The 25,607-nt window shown below is 35.8% G+C and overlaps 1 long non-coding RNA gene across 2 annotated transcripts in view; it reads right to left on the bottom strand.

Moving 5' to 3' along the window:
* Nucleotides 1-4,237: 4,237 nt before the first annotated feature.
* Nucleotides 4,238-25,607, bottom strand: part of LOC147843111 (uncharacterized) — a 74,848-nt gene continuing 53,478 nt past the window's right edge. For both annotated transcript variants that reach the window (XR_015495688.1, XR_015495689.1), the window contains 2 exons: nucleotides 7,617-7,725; nucleotides 4,238-4,769 (listed from right to left, as the gene is read on the bottom strand). This is a non-coding gene — a long non-coding RNA (uncharacterized LOC147843111). The remainder of the gene's footprint in view (nucleotides 4,770-7,616; nucleotides 7,726-25,607) is intronic.

The raw sequence follows: 25,607 nt of genomic DNA, 5'->3' as shown, positions 1-25,607 counted from the left end.
ATAAAACATGATATCGTGCTAAAGTGTTTTTTCGCAATATCGCCCAGCCCTACGTAAAAGCATAAAAAATACACTTTTACACATTTTTAAATAGATTACATATAAATTGCTACAAAGTAGGGATGTTAAAGTACCGACTTTGGCACAAATCAGTACTAAAATTTAAAAAATGTGCCACAGTTCTCAAAATGCAAGCAAAAAATGGACATTTGTTAAACTGCTGCAGTTTTGGCCATACTTCACTAGCCAGTTAAAAGCAAGCATCACAATCCATAACTAAACCACCTAGATTGTCATTTTTCACATTTAAAACCTTTCCCCTTAGACTCTCCACCCTCGATTACCACTTCTGGCCAGCGCCTTTCACCCATGAAACACGTTTCCTCACAAAAATCAGCGCCAACTTAAGATGTCAATGCTGACATTCAAGAAGGCCACGCTTTCCACCCAGGCCCCTCAGGCATCGTAAGGGTCAGAAAATGTCAGCAACATTGACAGACGCAGCAATATAGCTGAAAGTGAATCTTTAACCGATCTGAGGTCAGCACGCTGATTCAGGGGCCACACATAAGACAAGCTGCTCTCTGATCTGCTATTTGTCGCCGATCTCTAAACACAAAGTGCTATTCTGAGGAGCCACCGTCATGTTGGTCATCAAACCCCATCTGCACAAAGCAACACCCACAGGGCCAAGTGAGCTCAGCAGATGACTAGAAGACGTTTATACAAGAAGATGACGTGCTAATATGGAAAAACAAAGCTCCTTTCCTAAGTCACGCAACCTCAAACATCGCGCATTCGTGAGAAATGCTAGGTCCGAGGTCAAGGTCATTTTTATTAATATCGCTAGTGAGGAAGTGTGAATAAAAAGTGTCCTTATTAACCGTGACAAGGCAAATATCCAGAGGGAATGCACGCCATCATTCTGCTTTGCAACCGGCTTTGACATTCATGGCCGACTTTGGTGCTGATGAAGATAAATTGGTAATAATTCCTTGTAATATTGTGGCTCTGGATTCCAGTTAGAGTGACAAATTCATCGGATAATTCCTCCTGACTACACTTTGTCTGTGATGTTGGTTCAGTTAACGTGTTTGTCTGTTTACACACAGATGCCTGTCTGACACCGGCGAATTGCTATTAGGAGCCATTTGTGTCCTTTATATAAAGGGCTCCCTGTTTATTATAGTATGGTTTCCCAAGCGGCTTCACACACAGCGCTTTAATAGCAGGAATTTCCCTTTAAATATTTTTTCTGACACTTTTACAGGCTCAGCTGCATATCTGAAATATAGAAAGAGCATTCGTATGCCAGTAGAAAACCTTTATTTTCTACTTTAATCTAGAAGTCTAGAATATTTGAGAATGTCATTTGAGATGGGTTTTATTTTCTCGTTGAGCGCATTTGCTCATCAGATTACTGCTGTGAGAGCCAAAAGTGATGAATGCTTTTAATGGAAAAACCATTTTGTTCCTTCACTGATTTTACACATTTTTCCTAGAAAGACTTTGTTCTAGAAACAATTAGCATATTTATCAAAATACCTTCTAATTATCTTAGATGACACCATTCATGATTTCATGCTAATTAGTTGGATGATTAACTGACACAATGCACAACAACTTCCCCAATCTGAAGTTGTCAAAATCCTAAAAGTCAACTGAAGTAAAATTGATATCAGCTATTGGTAATACTAATTAAGTGTGGCTCAGAACCAAAATAACTGGTATGTATTTGGACGGAATCAGAATGTTGGTACAACTTACGTGCCTGTGGTTTCAAGTAAAATCGGAGACGCAGAAAGTAGTTGATTTAAAAAAATGCTATATTAATAGGCTATATTTTACATCAATATAGACTATATTTAATGGCCTATATTTTAACCCTTTCATGCATACGATTACACCTGTGTGATCAGCCTTGGCTCATCCCTGAAGCGTACAATCACACTGGTGTGATTTGAACGTTCAGAGCGCACACCATCAACTGCTTAAATTCAAATCTGATGGAGCGCGCTGAGGCACAGAAAGAGATGCGCAGCTCTTGTCATAAATCACAATTTATCTGTGCTTTCAAATAATCAACATTCATTTTAGGTTTCAGACATTCAAATACAAATAACTACAAGCAAAACATAGCACTTGGGGTTGGTAAAATACACACGGATGTCTATGGAGATGGCAATAATATTTTTTTTTTATGTAACTGGACGATGTGCTTGTTCACCAAGTTACACACAGTTTATGTTACTAGAATATTTCCTCTATTCCTCTCCTAGATAAACAGTTGCTAATCCTACAAGTATTTCTTAAGAATATATGAATAAACATAACGTAAATACAGCAGCTCAGATCTATCCTGATGTTGCTGCTGGAAGGGATACAGCTGCGATGGGAAGTTAACGAGAAGTATTTATATTATTTATTAAATTACGCATTCATTTTATTTTATTAGCATCTACCCCTACCTCAACCTTAAACCCAACCCACACAGTAATTTGAAAATGTTATTTGTTGTACAGTGTCACAAAAAAAGCTATATTTACGCGAGTAAAACTTCGGGGTAGTGTGGACGGAAGGCAAAACATATAGTTTTGAAACTAAAACGTGTTAGTGTAAGCGGGGCCTAAGGAAGTTAGTGCTAGTTTAGTTATATGTTGGTATACATTAGTTATAACATATAGTTATAATGGTATATTAGTTGTAATAAGATATTTATATTCTTTAAATTTACCACATAAGCATTTGAAACATTAGATTAGAAAGAAATAAGTACACCTGTTTAAATTGATAAAGACATAAACCGATACAACAACAATCTAAACATATTATAATGTATAATTCAATAGCATATTTCAAATCAAGAGTATAATCTGACAACAATTATATCACATCTCTGTCTTAATCTTACAGTAAACAGTAAACATACTCATACTCTCAAAGCAAATGGAATCGGTCATTGTCCTATAGGCCACATTTACCACTAATGCAAGAGTTTTTTTTAAAAGAAAACCCAAAAAATGTAAATGGAAGAGGGCTGCAGAGATAATGAGCCATATGTATGCAGGCATGGATTCAAAATCCACGCTGATCTTTATTCAAATGCTCAAAAAAATAAGCTTAAGAAAACACATTGTGTAGACAGGATGAATAAAATCAGCTGTTATAAAAGCAATGGGGGTGTAAAAATGACTGCATAAGTTTGGGTACTGTGACAAAGTTTTACTAAATTTAAAGTCAAAGTATTGAACTAGAACTTCTAAAATGTATCTTTTGTCTAAATACCAAATTATTCACAAGACCATTTGAAAAAGTTTTTTTGGACTCCAAACACTACACGAGAGATTATTTTTGTTAATTTATGCACAAAGTTTAGAGAACCCTATAATCACTGAAAGAATTAAATCAGATTAACTCTGATTATCTGATTTGTCTCTCTCAAAGACAGAGATAAAGAAAAAAATAAACAACAGATCTAGTCCCAATGTGCCACCAAAGTGACTTGCATAAATCTAAATCCAATTAAATAATAAACTGCTTAAATTAAAGTGTTTTCAAAAATATTCAAGCTTCTCTGCTATTATTGCATGCATTTTTTTTGTATTACATTTTATCATATTGACTCAGACCAATCAACATTTTTCCAATCTTCTACTTTTCAATTTTGCTGAGTGAATTCCTATGTGAATTGTAGCCTCAGTTTCCTGTTCTTAGCTGACAGGAGTGTCACCCAGTGTGGTCTTCTGCTGCTGTAGCCCATCTGCCTCAAGGTTGGACGTATTGTGCATTCAGAGATGCACAATACCTTGGTTGTAACGAGTGGTTATTTGAGTTACTGTTGTCTTTCTATCAGCTCGAACCAGTCTTGCCATTCTCCTCTGACCTTTGGCATTAACCAGGCATTAGCGCCCACAGAACTGCCGCTCACTGGATATTTTTTTGTTTTCGGACCATTCTCTGAAAACCCTAGAGATGGTTGTGCATGAACATATGAATTCTGAAATACTCAGACCAGCCTGTCTGGCACCAACAACCATGTCAAGTTCAAAGTCACTTAAAGCAGCTTTCTTCCCCATTTTGATGCTCGATTTAAATTTCAGCAGATCATCTTGACCATGTCTACATGCCCAAATGCATTGAGTTGCTGTTATGTGATTGGCTGATTAGAAATTTGCGTTAACGTCAGGTTAACTAGCCGGTAAGTTTATGTTGTGATTGGTAGACGTGCAGACAGGGGTAGTTCCAAATGCAGATTTATTTTACAATGGTCAGGGAGGCAGGGGTTGAAAACCACCATATGCAATGTAGAAGACCAGGGGTGTTCACACTTGGCCCTGGAGGGCCGGTATCCTGCAAAATCAAGTTCTTACTGGGCTTTCAAGAAACAGCTGCGGAAGTGTGTTGAGGCAAGTTGGAGGTAACTCTGCAGGACACCGGCCCTCCAGGACCGAGTTTGGGCACCCCTGTAAACAGTGCAAGAGCATAATCCAAAAACAGGCAAAAGGTTCAGGGCAGGGGGCAAAGAATCAAAACACAATAATCAGTACAAGGTCAAAAACACAGGAAACAAGAAAAAAACGTTTTGAATTGAATGCAACAGCTTAATAATACTCAACAACGAGTGTGTGAAATCAAGGGGTTTAAACAGTCCAGGTAATCAATGAAGATGAGTTTTAGCTGTGTTTCCAAATGACTGTCAGCTGTGGCAGAAGTGATTGGTGCTATGATTTCTGGGACTTGTAGTTCTGCAGGAATACAAGGAGCAATCTCTAGTGGAGAAAACAATGGTTGCATCAGAAATAGTCTACTACTCAGTAGGCATGGGCCAGTATAAGATTCTGACGGTATGATAAATTTGAAAAAAAAAATATCACGGTTTCACTGAATTGTGATTACTGCTTTAAAATATATTATTTTTAAATGTCTAGGTAAAAAACAAATTTTTTCCCCTTTGAACACATATATTTTATTTTGAGAAACTTTTAATATTTTGGAGCAGGAAGCATGTCAGCCCAAATAATTCAAATGCATTATTGAACTCTACTGTCTATATTTGTTTCTAAAATACTGAATTTAAAATGGCGTATTTGGATATTTTTTTTTCTGCTGGAGATACTGTTGTCCTACCAAAAAAAAAAAAAAAAACGTGAATAAAAAATCTTACAAATACTTTAGGAACGGTATAGCAGAAATATTTGGCAACTTTAAAATCTTGACTTTTCCAAACTGCGGTTTACCTTGAGAAGGGTTATCGTCCATGCCTACTACTCAGTAAGCACAGCATTTGAATTTAAATGTACTACTCATACTGTATAAAATGCACTTTTCTAACGGCTGAGTGTGAGCAGTATGAATGAAACTTGGAAGTACTACATTCGCCATTTTGTCATGATCATGTGATGTAAACTACCCACATCAGAAGCCATGGCTGACAATTACAACAGAGACTGGAAGTGATCTCCTGCAGAGACAACATCGCTGGTGCATGATCACAACGATATACAGAATAAGTCGTTCATTAATTTTTCTTTGGCTTAGTCTCTGATTTATCACCACAGCTGAATGACCCGCAGAATGAATGAATTAAATTATATTAGTTCAACTGCAGACATCTCATTCTTCTAAGAAAATCTTAACTTAATGCAAAAAGCTTAATAAGCATGTTTGTTTATTCAATGTCTCACCTTGAAGTTGTGAAAAGTGGAGTCGGAGTGGCAGCAGTTCATATTTTGTGATGGTTTTATAATAATATTATTTAAAATATGTGTTTCTAAATATAATAAATGTACTGCATACTCTCTGATTTCTTAAATTGCCTGTTCACATTCTGTACATCTGCCGGTTTAGCCGAACATCATACAGATCCAGTTTTACTAAAGGGATCTGAATTGAATTAATGTAAGAAGGAGAAAAAGAGAGAATACAAAAATGAAAGAACAGGACAAAGCAGGATTCAAGATTAGAGTGGATGAATTTCCTGTTGAAGCCCTTTGACTTTGAACTACTGGGAAGAAATCAAGTGTGGACATGCATCCGTGGATATGCAATTTCATTCGGACTTAATTCATTTGAAGTCTGAAGTCTGAGGTTAATTGTTCTTCTTCGCAATACAGACAGCAAACCGATGCAGAAAATATCTCTCCAAAATACATTTTCAAAAGAATTATACTGTAATGAGACAAAATTCAACTTGAATTGGGGAAAAAATTAGTTATGCGTTTTGTTTAATTTAGTATTTTATTTTTTAAAGCCATTTAAAAAGCTATTTTTCCAATAATAAAAATTTGTCAAGTATTCAAATATGATTATAATACTTTTACATTATTTTCAACAACAACAAACATTAGTTTTTGTTTTGTTTTTTGACCAACTGTCATTCTAAATGACAAAAGTTTCATTTAAAAATAAAAAGAAATGTTACCAGATTTTTATAGAATATAAAATATATATATTTTAATCAAACCAACACCACCAGGCAATAAAAGTCTTTAATAGTGTCCCTACAGTGTTTCCTAGTGTTGTTTCAGATGCAAACCTTTATGATGGGTTCCACCACATCTGTGATGTTGTACACACTTATCAAACATGACTTAATGAGACGATAGCATTCCTGCTGTTTAAAGAATCTAGTTCAGAGGAAAGGTTGTGGAGCATTTATAATATTCCCTTACTTCTTTACACTTTTGTCAGTCATTGTTAAAAACAAGCGATGATTGGTCAGTATCAACACATACTGTAGTTAGACATATTTTGTGAAACTTTCATGTAGCAAACATAAAAACACAATATAAACTGCCAATATATTGTGTACTAGAGGTGTCTGCATTGACTTTAAGCTCTGGATACACCAAGCCAATGTCAAAAAACCAGCAGTGACAAAAGCAAATGGTGCTGTCTGCGTCTGGTCCTGTCTGGACCAAAAAGCTGCACCAGAACACACCAAACAAATGACAGCAAACTGGAATGAGAATATACTTTCTTCACCTGCATAAGAGGATGTTTCTTTTAATACCTGCAGGTGGCAGTAGTTTGTATCGTCGTTCTACAAAGGGAAACTGGAACTAGGACTGCATAGATACAAACTGTAAAAAATATCTGCATTTACATACCATTTTCACAGTACTTCTCGCTCACTACAGAGAGATTCGCTCATGTAAATTTGTCGGATGATCTGATTATACACATCAGTTGCAAGTATTTAAGAAATGCATTGAAACTTCTTGTTGACCTGCATTGTTTGTGTTCTTGCTCTCTGATCCGTAGCTGATCAGCCAATCAGAGCACTCTCTTTAACCGATTGCTGACACTAATTTTACATGCTGAATCAGGTAACCACTCTCTCTCTAAACCTGATGAGAGGCAACGAGTGGAACACACCAAAAACCATTGGCCCAACACTGCCCAAAACCAAGCTGTTGACTTGGTGCATCCCAAATTTTAAACTGAAGCTTTCAGTAATTTTTTTACAAATTTAACTATTAAATTTACATTGTGAACTCTCATGCTACTTTCAACAGCAAATACATATAAGCAGAAAAAGTACCTTTGAGGCACAGCGGCCTCTTCAGCACACAACAGCAAAAATTTTTAATAAAAATAGAACATACTGTACTTACCAGTAATGGAAACCGAGTCGAAGAACAACAGGTAACCGCCATATAAACTAAGAGAAATTCAGATTCTCTTGCTGCTGCAACTTGCAGGGATGCAGAGTACAGTCCAGTCCTGAAAGTAACAGGAAAAAAAAACAATCAATATAAACCCAAAGAGCTTTGCCATCAGCAATTGCATTTTTCAAAATACTGCCTGTAAATTTTTTTACCTTTTCACTGGTAAATCTCCCAATAGAGTGAGTTTAACAGCTTTAAAACCTTACAGTGTATTTAACTATAGTTTCCATCAAGTTTCCTTTAAGAAGCGTGGCAGATTTCAAATTTTGGTTTGAAGTTTTGGCAGTTATGTGACATACTTTCTGAATTTTGTACATTTTTACAAAATGTGAATCGTTTTTCCCAGTGGCACAAAATAATGTTGGACCGCATGTGGGACTGTACTGCTCTAAGGGTTGTCTCAAACCTCACTAAAACTTATATATTGTTTAATAAATGTAAATATTGAAATGTTGTTAATATTAGAAAATAATTCTTCATATAAAATTTTTTAGTTTTTTTTTTTTTTTTTTTGTTAATATGAAATCGCTGTTGTCCATTGTTGGTCGAGTCGCTTTACCCTCTGTAATGGACATTTACCCCACACACACAGCATTCGAAAAGCCACCAGCATTGTGGTTGACCACACACACCCCTGACACAAACTCTTCACTCTGCTGCCGTCTGGACAGAGAAACAGAAGCATTCGAGCTCTCACATCCAGACTGTGCAACAGCTTCTTTCACAAGCCATCAGACTTCTAAACATGAAGAAACTGGACTGATACACACACACGCAAAAATTAACAGACAACTATCAGGACTATTTGCACAACTGCTTTTTTACACTGCTCTGTACAACATGTCTACCTAAATGACAAATGTTTACCTGTACAGTATTTATATTTGATCAAATATTTGCACAACATCCATAGTGTACTGGTCGGCATTACTGTTACCGTTTCTTGTCTGTCCTGTCTTATTTGACCTAAATGTTGCACAAACCGCACATTGCTCTGTTATTCTTATTTTATTTGAGTTTATCTTATTTTATTTTATTCTTTTACTTTTTTATATAATAGTGTGTAGTCCTGTGTTATATTGTCAATTTATGCTGTTTGATGTAGCACCTATGTCCTGGAGGAACATTGTTTTGTTTCACTTTGTACTGCACTGTATGTTGTTGTAATGACAATAAAGCCAACATGCCTTGACTTGAAATGTCTTAAGTAAGCCCAAGTTCAGCTTTAACATTTCTGCTCTTCCAAAATTTTATTAACTGCTTTTTTTACAGTGTAAACGGTGAACTATTAAATCACATTAATGACAAGATTATAATTTTTCAAGAGTGCAGTTTTACCTACTCTGAACCTGCCCTGAATGCAAATGTCAGAATATAGTCAAGATGGCACAGTTAAGTAAAGATTAACAGGTTTATTCACACTCTGTCCACACATTAAAAATCATTATCTTTCAAAATATAGCTGAAAGGGAAACTTCACAGTTTTTTTTCTTTAAGCACAGGATCCTTGAAATGAAACTAGCGATGCAGGCATCAGGTCATCAAAAAGCCTTTAGTAAAATTTAATGGACTTATCTTGAAAGTAACTCGTTTCTCTTTTTCATTACAGGCTGGCGGAGGAGAGAGAACAGACTGAAAAAACATATGAAAGAAGATCTGGACATGATGATCCAGGTAAGAAGTTAGGCATGTTAGCACAATGCATTTTATCCTTTGGAGGTTTGAGGGCTGGAGAAGTGATGTGATGAAGGGTTGAAGATGGGCAGAGAAGATATCTGCTGCATCCCAATTCAAATACCTATACTACGCCATAAAAGTATGTCCTTTTTTGTGAAGGAAAAGTGTATATATTTGAGTGTGTATCAGAAAAGTATGCAAGCTTTGGGACATACTACTTTCTCATTAACAGATTATATTGTTGTTTAGTTACGTCCACTCTCAATCGTCCACACATCATCCAAATTTCTTTCATATTTAATTACTTCCTTTATTGGTAAAGCTGCAGCAGGATAATCTGCCATTTGTGAGTCTTTCATGCAGATAAATCTCCTCAGGTCTTTGGACAGTTGGCTACATAATAATAGATAATAATTAACAGTCATTCAAACATCTTTACCGAAGCCTCTCTACTTGCCGATTGGTTTTCGCGTTTCCGCCATGTTTGTAGTTTATTTACAATTATTTCCTGCATCTGTAGTTCAAATCAAATTCACATCCAATGTGCAATGTTTTGTTGGAAATATCAGTGTTTAAAGTATGGACAGTTCTACACTTCAAACTTTTACCACAAATAGTAAATCCTTCAGGATATACTAATTCTTATTTTCGAATACTGTTTAGAATGTATAGTATGCCAATTGGGAAGCAGCAAAGGAGTCACACATGCAGGAAAAACCAATGACAAGACCAGATGAAGAGAGAAAGTAAGGGAGGCTGATTACATAGGGCATATAATGAGGCGAATGGTGGCAGGTGCTTTGATTAGGAACAGGTGCAGGTGCGAGTCGAACGAGATGCTGGGAAATTAAGTCCTTGGTTTGTTAATGCATGTATTTGAATGTGTGTGAATATATATGTGTATGCACATGAGTGTATGTACCTACTTCAGTATTCAACATTTATAGTAGATCAAAAAATTTCATTAAAGTTGTCCTAAAACTATCAGACACACCCATTCCTCCCCTAGGACAATTTTAATAAACATTTAGGATCCGTTTAAAATGTTGTACTTCAGTATACCTAAACGTAATGATTTGTACTGGGTATTCCATAATGATATTGGATAATGGCTTTTATTTTGAAGCTTCCAAAAAAAGCACACACATTTATTCTCAAATGAACCCATACGCCATAAGCCAGACCCTCTAGTTTTTCACAATTTTTTTTGTGATTTTATGCAAATAAAAACAGACTGATTATGTGCTTGTAATTCTCAGAAGTTTGCGAAATATCTTATTTACCAGATTAGGTAGCCTACTATGTTAGGTGTGCAATGATTGTCAAAAACAGAAATTGAAATGTTTTAAACTTGTAAAACTAATTCTTGATCCCATATGATGACGATAATCATGATGCAGTGAGCCTCAAAATTGGAAGGGATTAAGATTTTTTTTTTAACGTCAGGAAATAAATAAAAAAAAAGAGACTTATTGGGTTTCTATCACCCCAAGATGATTTTACCTACACACAGTTCTGTCCAAATAGCTTACAAAAGATGATTTTCATCATAGGCATAGGGCGGGAAAGATAATCAAGCTCGCTAAACAATACTGGGTGACACAGCATATCTCTAATATCAACATAACTAAAGATTCCTGTTGCTGCATATGTCTGCTGTGTGGTTGGCTCTTTGCACTGATCAATATAAAGTAAAAATATCCATAGCTTATCATCGTTATCGACATAAATTTTATTGCGATTCTATATGATATCATTTATCGGCCCAGCCCTAGATTAGAGTTTATCCTTTTGTTGATGACTGGGCTGAGTGAGTGACTGGTTTAGGAATGAGCCTATACTCTGAACCTGGGATTAATTGATATCATTCATTACCCTGGTACAGCCCTGTAAAATACAGCAGGGTCTTCATCATAGCTTCAATCTTACAACAACAAAACCCTGAAACCAGAGCATTGAGCTTGAAGAGTGGAGTATTTTTAACTAAGCATCTCTTCTACCTTTAACAAAAGAAACATGCAGAACATCACCCTGTGGCCTACCTTCAGTCCTGCTGTAAAACTTTAACAGAGCGCTCTTTCTGCCGACATGCTCTCTCCTTCCCCAGGGTGAGTGATTTTAGAGATCCTCGCTTTTATGCACGGCCACCTGAGACATGCATTAATGAAAGAGTTTTTGAAAAGGGACTGGGATAATCGAGCTGTATTAAGACAGCCCTGCTCTGAGCGCTAAGTGTGTTTGTGCGGTGTACGAGAGGGCGATGACTCCACTCTGACAAATTAAGGAATGGGGATTTGACCTTGAGCGTCATTCAAAGTCTTTGACTCGTAGTTCTACTTTTCAGCTTTGACGCATTGAGTTCTTCTTTGTTCCAAAAGCAAAAGGAATGCTTTTATTCTGCTTCCATCAAGACCATTATCCACAAAGAGAATGTAGAGTCGATAAACCTGAATGGCTAAAAGTGTTTTTAAAAGCAAGTCATTCTTTGTTGGAAATTGCATTAATATTTACATTCCAACTTCCATTCAATGTTGCAAATTTGAAAAAACAAAAAACACAAACAGCTGTGAACCCATGTGTGCAAGAGAAGAACATCTTCACTTCATGGGGAACTGCTGCAAATTATTAAAAATAAAAATGACAGCAGCTCCCACTGTGAAACCGCTGTTTTTCTGCTTACAAATGAACTGCCTTGCACCTCAGAGAGAGCACAGACACCACACAACAACAACCCCAATGCTGTTATGACATCTTGCGATGCTGCATTCATTTTGAAGACCTTGTCAACAACAGTTATGAACTAGCAAACTACTTTACTAACAGCCACCATATATGTGCATTTCTGCATGCGTTATAATGTGACAGAAAGCTCATGCTCCAAACTGTCATCAACACACTCAGGCTGAGACTATACATTTAATACATTTTGGCTTCTTGCACAGAACGCTGTGCTTCTTAAGACCATAATATATTGTGAGAAGCCACAGGTATTACATTTTTTTATTATAAGTGCTGAAGTCTCCAAAAGCCATTTTTTCAGCCAAAAATGTTTAAGGTTATTACAAATTTTGATCTTAAATGGATGAGACCATAACATTTAAGTGAGACAATGACATAGATGTGAGACAGATCAATGAAGAGGGTGCGTTTCTGCAGTCTTTACTGCAGAACGGGCTAATTAGTAGTATCCCAATCAGTTAAGATATTGATGGATTCGGATTTCTGCCTTCCAATCCGTCCCAACATGGATCAACATTTATCCTTTTTCTCATTAATATGATTATTTGAATAATGAACAAAGTCAACACAATGCTTATTATAAGAATGTTCAGTTTCCTTGCTCCTCTCTTTGTCCGTCTATTTTAACTTTATTTTTCAGGAGCCACGAAACCAGGTCATAGGTCATGGAGACCATTTGAGTGGATTTTGCTATTTTTATGATTAATTCTTTTAAAGTGATTTCCTTTTTATGCAACATAGACCTTGTGTGTAGTAAGAATATGGCAGCCTGAATACTGTTTATATCAGTTTTGAACTAGTTTGATAAGACAGCTTAGAGTCTGAAGAAACAACCTTGGGTTTTTATAACAGATTGTTTCTTGCCTGAGTATGTGTGTCCAATGGGTAAGTTCTACAGGTCTGAGACCAGCTCTTAATTGCCTACAGGCGACTTATCCCAAACTTCCTGTCGCCAATTGTTGTTGATTTAGTGATTGTAAGCAGAGCGGCCAACGAACCCATTGAGTGTTAAAACCAGCTTCTGCTGATGAAACTGCAAACTATCTTCAGCAAACTTTATTTATTTATTTAAATCTCTGACTCCGGCTCTTCTTCATCTGACAGACTGCTCATTCTTTGGGTTAAAACTGTAAATTATCCCTACAATATGGACTCAATTTAAAAAACACACTGGTTTGCATATTCTTTCTCCAGTATTCAAAACCACTGTTTTGCACCTGATGACCTCTACAAGAGTGGTTTTTCCTTTAATAACCTTTTTAAAGATTTGACCTACCTAATTCACATATATTTCTGTTTTTTTTTTCAAGTCAGGCACAAAATACTTTCTTATTTTCCAAATCCTCCTCCTAAATCTCCACTGGATCACTTATTAAAGCTTGAACCGCACTCAAAAAATTGCATCTCAGTCATTTATAATCTGATTCTCAATATTAATCTAGGCCTTGCAAATAAAGCCAGAGGTGCTTAGGAACTTGAGAACTAAAGGTTTGAGTTATCTGATGAACACCGGGAACATATTCTTGAGCTCACACATTTTCAATATGGTTGGAAGTAGATGCTAGCCTTTCAGTAATGGTCCGAAATGCTTCAGCTTTTACTACTTAATAGCAGGACATCTCATCCTCAGAGTGAAAACGCGTCTCTACGTCCATTTTTGATGCATGAATAAAAGTGTTAACTAGCATTAAATTGGAAAAGTTTGAGTATCACTTACTGGTTCCTTAAAGACCTTTGACAAGTTGTGGTGCTTCTTTTTAGATTTTCTGCTGGCTAACTCTCTTGATTCTTAAGCTAAGCAATAATATATGAATACACATTTATTATTCATTTTCAATTTTTATTTATTTATTTATTTACTTGTTATTGTTTATTATTATTATTATGATTATATTCTTAATATTTTACGGGATGCGATAGGCTGTTGAGGGAGGAAAGTGTTATCAATATCATCAAAAAACACTTTATAAAAGAAATTTGAAATAGAATAAGCTAAATAAACAATAATAAAAATAAATATATCTACTATAATGATTACTAAACAATAAAATTAATGAGGGTTAATCTACTTTGGTATAAAGTATTTCTTTAAACGTGCACATGTTTTTTGCACATTTTAAGATGCAGTGTCATGCTATATGCAAAAAAATGTGGATCAAAAAATAAGTCATGTGACAATCAACATTATCTTACACACTGAAAAAAATGATTCAGAGATGATTTCTTGGATTCACTATTTCTTTAAGCTAAGTGGTTGTAAGCAATTTTGTTGGGTTTATTTAAATAACCAAATTAAGTTGAACATCACAAAATTTAATTTGATTGTTTAAATTCACACATAAATTGTTTGCAGCAAAGGTGCAGACATAACTATTTTCAGTGCACTAATTCGTACCTCTTTGATAGTTACTTTTAGTGGCTAGTTCGTAGGAATCTCATATGTACGTTTTAGTATGATTTGCTCATCCCCCAATGACAATTGAGTTACTGAGTGGGGTTTGGTTAATAATAGTAATAATAAATAAAAACTGAAGAAATGAATCATACATTTTCGTACAACGGAACATTGTAAAAAGAAAACGAAGTTGACTCAACTAAAAATTAAAGCAACAAACTTCAGGAAATTTTTGAGTGGACTCAACTTTCAAACCTTACTGCACGTGACTCAATTTGAGTTAACTCAAAAACTCAAAAGTTTGCTGCCTTAAAATTAAGTTGAGTCAACTTTTTTTACAGTGTAGTATGGATCCTTACGAAATTACTAACCTGACAAAAATTAATTAAATTATGTTTCCTCATACAATCAAGCTGGATAATATCTTTGCAACTGAATCAGCACGTATATTTATTTTTTCCTGAGTGTAAAAAAATGTTTATAGTTCCACTGGCATTAAAACATCTCCTCATAGAACCATTAATGACTAAGACCTTTCATTTTTGAAAGTGTGTTTATGAGACAAAAAACAAATATTGTCAGAAAACGCCACAAGAATCGATACTAACATTCCAAACAAAATACAAATATGAGCTGTGACTTCAAACAGAGCATACAAAGTGAATTTTTGCATTTCATGCTTTGATAAAAACTCAAGAACCATATTGAAATAAACAATATATTGTGGGCATCACGGTGGCGCAGTGGGTAGCACGATTGCCTTTCAGCAAGAAGGTCCCTGGTTTGAGCCCCGGCTAAGCCAGTTGGTATTTCTGTGTGGAGTCTGCATGTTCTCCCCATGTTGTGTGGGTTTCCTCTGGGTGCTCCCAATTCCCCTACAGTCCAAATACATGCAATGGATTGAATAAACTAAATTCGCCATAGTGTTTGTGTATGATTGAGTGTGTATGGGTGTTTCCCAATGTTGGGTTTTGGCTGGAAGGGCATCCGCTCCGTAAAACATACACTGGATAAGTTGGCCGTTCATTGTGCTGTGGTCTAATTGATAAAAGGACTAAGCCCAAAAAGAAAATAAATGAACGAATGAATGAATGAATAATATAATATAAACTGAGACATGTCTTTCTAACTACAGCAGCATTAGCCTCTCTACTGCCCCCACAGTATACAGGTCTTCCCAAAAACGAGTCTGCTGTAAGCTGCTTTTATATTTATTATCTTTAATATTTATCATTTGCATTATCCTCCATCCAGCAAAATAAACTGCTAAGTGCTTGACACAAAGCGCTCTGTCATTTCCTCTGAGGACTGCACACACAGTCCAAGTCTCCTGTCATGTTTACTTGTATCAGAGAGACAGAGATCCACTGAACCCAGCAGGTAAAGGAACGACCTCACCACCCTTGTCAACAAATGCACAAAATGGAAATCGAGCAGGACGGATGGAAAGAAAAATGCTCAGAGACAGAGTGTGCGTAATGTGCTAAATCATTTACAACGATCATCCAATTATTAAGTAGGTTATATCCGCCTAATATTGCATTTGTTTGTTTGTCCTTTTCTCCCTTCATCACCACTAAAGCCATTAATTGTATTTTTCATAATGATCAATTGTCTGAATCATAATTGTGTGCTTTCAAAATCATTCCCACGGTTACTTGCGTAATTACAGTAATCTTTCTAAATCACGCAACATGTCATTGTTTTATTAGGCCTCGTACAGACACTGTACAGATATTACTACACAATTACAGATCAATTACATCAAATGTCAAATGACAAAGACAAAAACAAAGTCAGGAGTCCTTCTAAAAGAGGAAGGACAAGAAATATGACATCACTTCCTTTGGTGACTGTCTCACTCGTCGTATCCACTAATAAGTATTTTCCTTCAAGTTTACTTCAAACAATAGCAAGGAAAACAGATAAACTACTTAGGGTGCTTTCCCACCTAGACCTATGTTTCGGAACCTGGAGCGTTTCCCCAGTAAGCGCATTTCATTCAGCATATGTGAATCCAGCAATTGTGCTCTGATCCGCACCAACACAATTGGCCCAAAATGGCCTGAATGAGGTTGTCTCGGCTTGATTGAAATGAACTCTGGAGCAGACTGATTGTAGTGAGAGAGCAATATGATCCGAACCAGGCTATATTACAGTGTATTATAGATATGTAGTCTTTGTAATATATGTAATACACAGTTGAAGTGAGAATTATAAGCCCCCCTTTTAATGTTTTTCTTTTTTAAATATTTTCCAAATTATGTTTAACAGAGCAAGGAAATTTTCACTGTATGTCTGATAATATTTTTTCTTCTGGAGAAAGTCTTATTCATTTTTTAATTTTTAAAAATCATTTAAAGGTCAATATTATTAGCCCCTTTAAGCAAGATTTTTTTGATTGTCTATTGAACAAACCATCATTATACAATAACTTGCCTAATTACCGTAACCTGTCTAGTTACCCTTATTAGCCTAGTTAAGCCTTTAAATGTAACTTTAAGCTGTATAGAAGTGTCTTAAAAATATCTAGAAAATATGATTTACTGTCATTATGGCAAAGATAAAATAATTCAGTTATTAGATGACTTATTAAAACTATTATGTTTAGAAATGTGTTGAAAAAAAATCTCTCCGTTAAACAAAAATTGGGGAAAAAAATAAACAGGAGGGCTAATAATTCTGACTTCAACTATATGTGGCTATATGATAAGAGAATTAAGGCAGGATGTCATTCCAACCAGTAAATCTGCGTATCAAGTCAAATACGAAAATTAAAGCATGTTAACTATTAACGAGAGCTGTTTATGCGGAAAATTGACCGAACTGCAGTCTTGTTTCATCTGTTATTTTTCTTTGTAATGTAAAGCCTATAATGCATATAGTTCTAGCCAACGGCTATGTATGAGAAGTCTTACCTCTGATTTATATTTAGTGATTATGTCTGTGGGTGTCACTATATAAACTTAAAGCACAGCTTTTTGCTTATAATGTCTTATTGCTCTACGTCATAATTGAAAATAAGGCTGAATGACAGCTGACTGGGCACGACTGAAAAATAAAGCCTGAAACTCTGACTAATGTGAGGAGAGTGTACTCGCACGTGACTTGTTTTAGCTGTCTTGGTCTGTTTAGAAACTTTACAACATTGTAACAATTTTAATCCCTGTTTCGGAACAAAACAATCAATGGTATAAAAGCACTTAAGTTACTATAGGATACAGGGAAAGATCCTATAGGATACGATTCTTTCTTATGCACCAGGCACTTTGTAAGAAACCCTTCTACATTTCTGCTTGTACAATAAGCTTGGTCATCATTTTTTAGTTTTTTTTCTACAACCACTTACTCTATACAGAAAGTCTTTAAAGGTCCCATGAAATTAAAATAAAGTCTGTTAGATGTTAGTATTAATATTGTTAGTTTTTAAGATATCTATTAGCAATTGTGCTTCCAAACAATGACAAAAACATATAAAGCTTGTAGTTTGTCAATCAACTGTCAATTTTCCTATGTCATACTTCAGTTTCTTACCAAATCGTGACCAATCAAATGCTCTCAAGTGTCTGACATGCCCCGCCCTCTTCAAGACGCTTCTCATTTGCTTTCATTTGATGCACTTGAGGTCAACACTCTCACTGGCAGAGCTGTGATAAAACAAAATTGATATTGACTGTTTTTTTTTTTTTTTAAGGGGAGGGACTACACTATGTCCCAGCATCTTTTCATGTTTCGGTTGAGATTATGTCAAACAACGAATAAAATTGAACTTCACAGGACCTTTAAATAGTTTATATTTGCTTTTATTTTCTTTTATATAACTTTTATTTCTCCACATTTAGATTCTTATTGTAGTTGATATTATTTTGTTGCTGTTGTTGTTTTTAGGTCATGAGCAGTTGTGTAAGCACTTTACAGCATATCATAGTGTGTAGTGTGTATGACTATAGATAAAATTTGAATTTGTAAGTCAAGTGCTGTGTGTGTAATTTTCAAACCATTAGTCTTATTAATTCCTGATCAACATAAGCTGGAGATATTTTCATTATGTTTTTTGACACCAAGAAACATCAGTGATATGCAAATGAGGATTTTTTTAAAAATAGCTTTTATATTTCTTGGAAAAAATGGTTTCTGACAAGTGGCTCAAATTCTTTATTATCAAACCGTCCAAAGAGTAGATTTCAAATAGACAGAGAGAGTTGTTGTGAGCTTACTAGTTCTATTGTTTACAATCATTGACCACGGACATGTCTTAAGTACATAATTAGCTACTAATTAGCTCAAAATGAGTTTGTCGTATTGCCTCTGGCACCAAGTGAGTCAGCTCCGCCGCCTCTAGTGACCCCTTAAAGAAAACAGGTGCAAGACGCCCTTGTTTTCCACTTGCATATACTTAACTTACCTACTGTTAAATTTCATTTGTTCAAGCGGTCACATCACTTTTTGAGTCACTGATCGAGAGAGAGAGAGAGAGAGAGAGAGAGAGAGCAGGGAAAAAAGAGAGAGAGAGAGATGCAGACATTTTAGACCTTTTAAGGGAGGGGTTAATTCTGTTATACGACTATGTTAGAAACAGCATTCTTCACTGTTAGGATCCTTCAACTCCCATATCATTTCAATTATATTCAGACTATTAATTAATCCAGGTCAGAACTCCTGGTGAATCCTTGAAATAGAGTCATTATAAATGCTCCAAAATGGTTGCATTTTCTCAGCTGACTGCATAATAATTGATACAACTGCTCATATATGGTTGACGTCAAAATGTTTCACCCTCCCGCACATTTTTTGTCCTTTTTGAACTGAGAAAGGACATTTTTCACAGCATTTGCTACAACATTTTTTTTTTCTATTCAGTTTTTTTAAGTTTGGCTAAAGTAAAAGGCTGTTTTTAAATATTTGTTAAAACAGCTTGAAGGACAATGTTATTTTTATTATATATTAATAGATATATTTTATATGGATTTTATGACCACTATTGGATTTTATAAACCACTGTTGCCCAATGACTTTCACAATTAGCCAAATTCACCTAGCAAACCTAATTAACCTAGTCTTTAAATTGTACGTGATATGACTACTACCTAAATACTAGTATCTTGCAAAAGAAGTAAAAAAATATTATGTACTGTCATCATGGCAAAAAACAAAATAAACGAGTTATTATAAATTAGTTATTTTTTAAAAATAAATCACTCCTTAAAACAGCTAATCATTTTAAAAATCAGGGAAATCATTTTAAAAGAAGAACATTTTTACAGGAGGGCTATTGATTTTGACTTCAACTGTACTTATATATGAAGCGTTCAGATACAAAAGCCGCCAAACGCCACTTCCGCCAAAAATGAGCTTTACACACATAGTACACGTTCAACCAATATTTTTGCATCAAATCATCTAAATCCCAGCATCAGCACATTCAGAAATAACGGTTTGTTTGCAAGAGCCTCTAAACGCCACTTGACAGCAAAAGCCACTATGTCCCGAGAACCCATCAGAAGGCACAAATCGAAACAAATGTTTTCAATTTAACTGTGCGCTGATACTGTACGTCGAGGACTCAAAACTCTGTGCATTTTTTAAAAAAATGAAAACACGCTGTACAGTCGGAAGTGTAACATGCACTCAAAACGTTTTTTTGTTTTTTTGTGTGCTGTAACGCTACTTTGAATGAGTCTGATTTACTATACATTAAACAGCAACTCCGTTTCACAAAAGAGGAAGTTAAGATGCCGTTCTTTTATCCCACATGGATGCTGAGGATAAACATTAGACGAACAAGAAACCAAGACTGTGAGTATGGTGAGAATGAATGAAGGACTGTTTTTAAAAGTGCCTGAGAGGCATCCCCTTTTCGCCCAGTAGGCCTACCTTGTGTTTTTTTTTGCTAATTTAAACATTTTTTTTTACATTGTATAAAACTATACAATATTTATATTACTTCAATAAATTATATTACTTTTTGTATTCAAGGACAGTGCACAGATATTGATGTGTCACAGTGTTTTTACACTACATTATTTGAATGTAACAAGCTTAGTTTACAATGTTTACATTGCTCTACTAACATTGAATCGAAATACCAAATATCAGAAATGACAACAGATAGTTAAGATTTAATGAATGTCAGTTTTAATGTTATTGATTAATGCACTTACTTGACAGATTTCATTCATTCATTTTCCTTCTGCTTAGTCCATGGTTCATTAGGGTTTACCACAGTGGAATGGACCGCCCCTACTTGACAGATTTATATCTTTTTAATTTTAGGTGGTTTGTGTAATGTGTTTTATGTTTGGTAAAAAATAATTTCTAATTGCATGTTTAGGGATTTTTCAACTAACGTCTAACGTCTTGTCCCAACAGGTGGATTAAAAAAAAAAAAGTTAATTTAGATGGTTTTGACATCAACCTAAAATCAAGAAAATCAAGAAAATCAACCTAAAAAAAACTTTATGAAAAACAGTTATTTCATTTACTAGCTAATAACCTATTCATTATCTATAAAATGAAACTTCTGAACCTAATCAGAGGAGCCTGATAGAAAATGCTCATTTACAAAAAAAGGTCTAATGGATTTAGAGGGTTTTGCATCTGAACACTTCATATATTATAGTATTCTTATTCTTGCAAAATATCAGCTCCCTATGAAGTTTAGTGCCGTAATTCATCTGCCTGCTCTGCCTTTGTAACAAATTCACCACCTTTAGTAATGAATTTCAAGACAATCACTCTCAGAATAAACACCTGCTGGGAGCAGTGTTATGCAGAATCAGCAGGTTTATTTTTGAGGTGTCGTGTAAAAACAGAACGACAGGGTTTTTTTTTCCTGCAGTTTTTAAGAAATAATTCTTGTGATACTCACTCAGGGTGCCTGTCAAAATCTTGCAGATGACTGATTAAAAAGCCTGCTGAGGAGACAGAGAAACACAGCACAGAGATCTGTTGGATGCAGTGAAGTGGATGTGGCGCAATAATGAAGTCAGAATCTTTCTTATCAAAACGTTTCGAATGGACACACCATGAAGCACTCACATATTCTTTTCTTTTATTCTTTTCTGAGGCAAACTGTATTAAATGTTGCCTTAGTACAAATAATATTTGTAACGTTAAAGCTGCAAGCAGTGATGGAAAGGACCTCGCACCTGGGCTCACCGCTCCTTGGTGGCCTTATGATGACAGAGAACAGTGAACAATAAAAATCTGAGCTGATATATATAAAAAACCTGAGAAAATCTCACATTTATGCCAAACTTCTCCTGTCAGCAGGTGGCGCTATGACTGTGATGCAATACTGGCATGTAGATGTCTTAAGGAAAGAAGTTTTTTTCAACCATGTGAATTTTCAAGCAGATCTGACATTTTTTGGCTGAGTTATAAGTACTTCCTCTTCCAAGGCGAATCGTTTGTCAGGCCGTCACAAACATGACTTCTGAAGAAAACTCTAGACTTTCCACAATATATCTATCATCGCTAAAGCTTTCAGATAACACCACCCAAATTTGGTGCTGATACAATCAAATTTGTAGGATGAGTTTGTTGCACTGTAAAACACACTGTAGGTGGCACTATTACTGTAACTGCATATTGGCATGGAAATGTGTTCATGTCAGAACAAACAGATCAGAAAATGCATGCCTGAGTTATAACAACTTCCTGTCTTTGTTGAAACATCAAAGTTTGAGGGGACGACACTTACACTCTAGATCTTCGCAATTTAACATCGCCAAGGTCTTTAGATGACAATACCCAATTGTGGTGTTGATCTAATAAAATCCCTAAGAGAAGTTTGTTAGAATACAATACCTGGAAGTGGCAAAAATACCATAATATGTGTGCAGATATTTAAAACACATGCCAAGTGAACATTCTTGTTTATCTGAAAAACAATTGTAAAGTCAGATATTCTGCTTTGAAAATGTCTGTTACATGCTGGAACGCTGTCTTTTAACTCGCCTACTGCCATTTTATCCAATTATATTTCAGCACCCTGGGTTGCCTTAGTGGACAACCATGCATTTCATTCATTCAGTCAGGAAGGCTCGCAAAGTGTGCGACCTGCAGTGGATAGTAGCAGACTCTGAAATGAGAAGCAGATGCAGAGTTCCACATGAGGAGGTTATTAATTAGCAAATAATATAAATATTACGAACGTAAACAATAGGTGAGCAGGTTACATTTTAGCTCTGTGTCCTAACAAAACGCTACGTGCCTAGATACGCAGTGATAGGCAATTTGGCTGTTTGCACCAGACTAAACATGAATCTCAGGTGCACGATCAAAAACAAACACAGTTGCAAAAGATCAAAAGAAAAGGGACATACTGCCACCTTTGCTCTCAAAAAAATGTTTTAATGTTACAACGTTTCGACCTACATGGTCTTTATAACTCAATAGTAGTACAGCTCTACACATCACACCTGTAAACAATCACCCCAATCAACCAACAAGCCAGTAAAGGCATATTGTCATATGTATATTGTTGTATATAAGTGTGTGTGTGTGTGTGTGTGTGTGTGTGTGTGTGTGTGTGTGTGTGTGTGTGTGTGTGTGTGTGTGTGTGTGTGTGTGTGTGTGTGTGTGTGTTTACTGGCTTGTTGGTTGATTGGGGTAAATGTTTGCAGTTGTGAGCTGTACTACTATTTCTTTAGTTCTCCAATTGTATTGTTTAACCTGATGAAGACCCTGTAGGTCAAAATGCTGTGACATAAGAAAAAAGTTAAGAGCTAAAGTGGCAGTGTGCCAGTTTTCTTTTAATTTTTTAGAACGTTAAATACAGCCATTCAGAAGCACAGAATAGTGCACTCACTGCACTACAGCAAAATGGTAAGGTTTATAATGCAGTTAATACATATTAAACCTCTTTGACATTATTAAATGTACATGCAGAATCACTCATGTGTGCTGGTTTTGAGTTCTGAAGTTCAGTTTGAAAAGGTTTATTTTATTTTCAAAGTCTGAGGTGAACTATCTGCTGCAGCTTTCAGTTCATGGCAATAAATGTCATGTTAAGTTGCATTGGAATTCACATTATTAGCATTTAACTAATGCTGATTTTAAATCAGGTGTGCAGTACCTACTTCAACAACTGGGTGTAAGTAGGTGTGTATGGGTATATGTAGGTATAATACATGTAGTAGTAACTGGGTGTATGTAGGTATAATATGCAATATACTGGGCATATTGCACCTTAAAGTACAGTAAAAAACAGTATTTGAACTTTAATACTCTTTAATACTCCATCTCTGTAGCTTACTTTACATCCAAAGAAAAGAAAGATATCCAAAGATGCCTTTTCAAGTTGTAAAGAAACCAGTGTTTTTAAAACAAATGAAGAGAGCAGATGTCAATTATTTAGTTTAATTATTTCGCCTGACATGTTTACAGTTCCAAAATATCATAAATGCTTCTTAAAATGAAATATATTGTGTTGAATCGTTTACCTAGACATTTAAAAAGAACATACTTTAGAGCAGTAAAAACAATTCTGTGAAACCATTATGTTTTTTTCCAAGGTTTTCATACTGTCAGAAACTTATAATGGCCAATGCCTACAATAGAATTCAAAGGTTACAGGTTTTAAGTATTCTTCAAAATATCTTCATGGGTGTTTAACAGAAGAAAGAAACTCGCTTAGGTTTTGAACCTTTCGCCAGAGTGTAAACACCAAGTACAAATTAATTTTTGAGTGAACTACCCCTTTAAGTCATGATCAGAGAAGAGCTAAAGAACCGAGTCAAAAGCAAACTGAGAGCGAGAGCAGTTTTCAGATTAAGATTCACTCAAACGCACATCTGAGCTCCTCTTGCTGTCAGTCAGAGAAGCAGAGATGTAATTGTTGCCTCGCAGGTTTACCTGCTCCTCACTCCTCAGATGAGACAGGAGTCCGCAAGCCAGAAATAATTACACACTGCACTTTGATGATTTCCAGCTCACCTCATGCACACTCCACCTCCAGCATCACAACAAACACACCTCTATCTGGACAGTAATTACAGTGTGTGTGCGTCCATTTGTGTGCGAGGCTCCTATGATGGAGCTTTTGCTTAATTTAATAGCAAAGCTCCGCTGGGCACTGGCTCCATTTGTCTCTCTCTTATCATCACGGACTCGTATTGGTGTGGGTAATGGACAGTCATTCGAAGCAGAGCTAGACGACGCTGATGGATGTCAATTAGCGTTTAGTCTGTCGTCTGCTTTTCATCAGCCTTTTATATGGTGCGTCTTATTTAGTGCTTATGAATGGTTTTCTGTTTTTCCTCCTGGCTTTCATGATATGATGCGGATTTAATTTGAGTGAAATGGTTATGATTAAGCGTGTTGTCATCATGCCACATGTTTCAAAAGACCAAATGGTATTCAGCTGAAGGTCATCAGTGTTATGAAAAAATGTTTCATTAAAATATTTAATGAATGTTTCCCCAAAAGAACCTTGAACATATGGAGGAGCGAGCCTGCAAACAAATGAATAAAAAAAAAAGATTGTGGATGGACAACAGATAGACGAATGGATGTACGAATGGATGGATGGACAGTAGGGTGTGCAAATGGGTGGATGGACGGATGGATGTACAAATGGATGAATGGACAGATGGATGAATAGACAAATGGAGGGATGGATGTACAAATGGACGGACGGATAGATGTACAAATAGATAGATGGATGGATGATCAAATGGATGGATGTACGAGTGGACGGATGTATGTACAGATGGATGAATGGATGGATTTACAGATGAAAAGATGTATAGATGAATGAATGAATGGATGGACGGATGGATGGATGTACAAATATATGATGGATGGATGTACGAATAGATGGATGCATGGATGTACAAATGGATTGATGGACAGAAATAGATAGATGGATGAATGATCAAATGGATGGATGTACGAGTGGACAGATGGATGTACAGATGGATGAATGGATGGATTTACAGATGAAAAGATGTACAGATGAATGAACGAATGGATGGACGGATGGATGGATGGATGGATGTACAAATATATGATGGATGGATGTACGAATAGATGGATGCATGGATGTACAAATGGATGGATGGACAGAAATAGATAGATGGATGGATGATCAAATGGATGGATGTACGAGTGGACGGATGGAT

This window comes from Danio rerio, chromosome 7 (genome assembly GCF_052040795.2).
Source record: "Danio rerio strain M-AB ecotype USA chromosome 7, GRCz13ab, whole genome shotgun sequence".
Taxonomy (NCBI): domain Eukaryota; kingdom Metazoa; phylum Chordata; class Actinopteri; order Cypriniformes; family Danionidae; genus Danio; species Danio rerio.
Note: the sequence above shows the minus strand (reverse complement) of the source record. Positions and strands in the feature narration are given on the sequence as shown.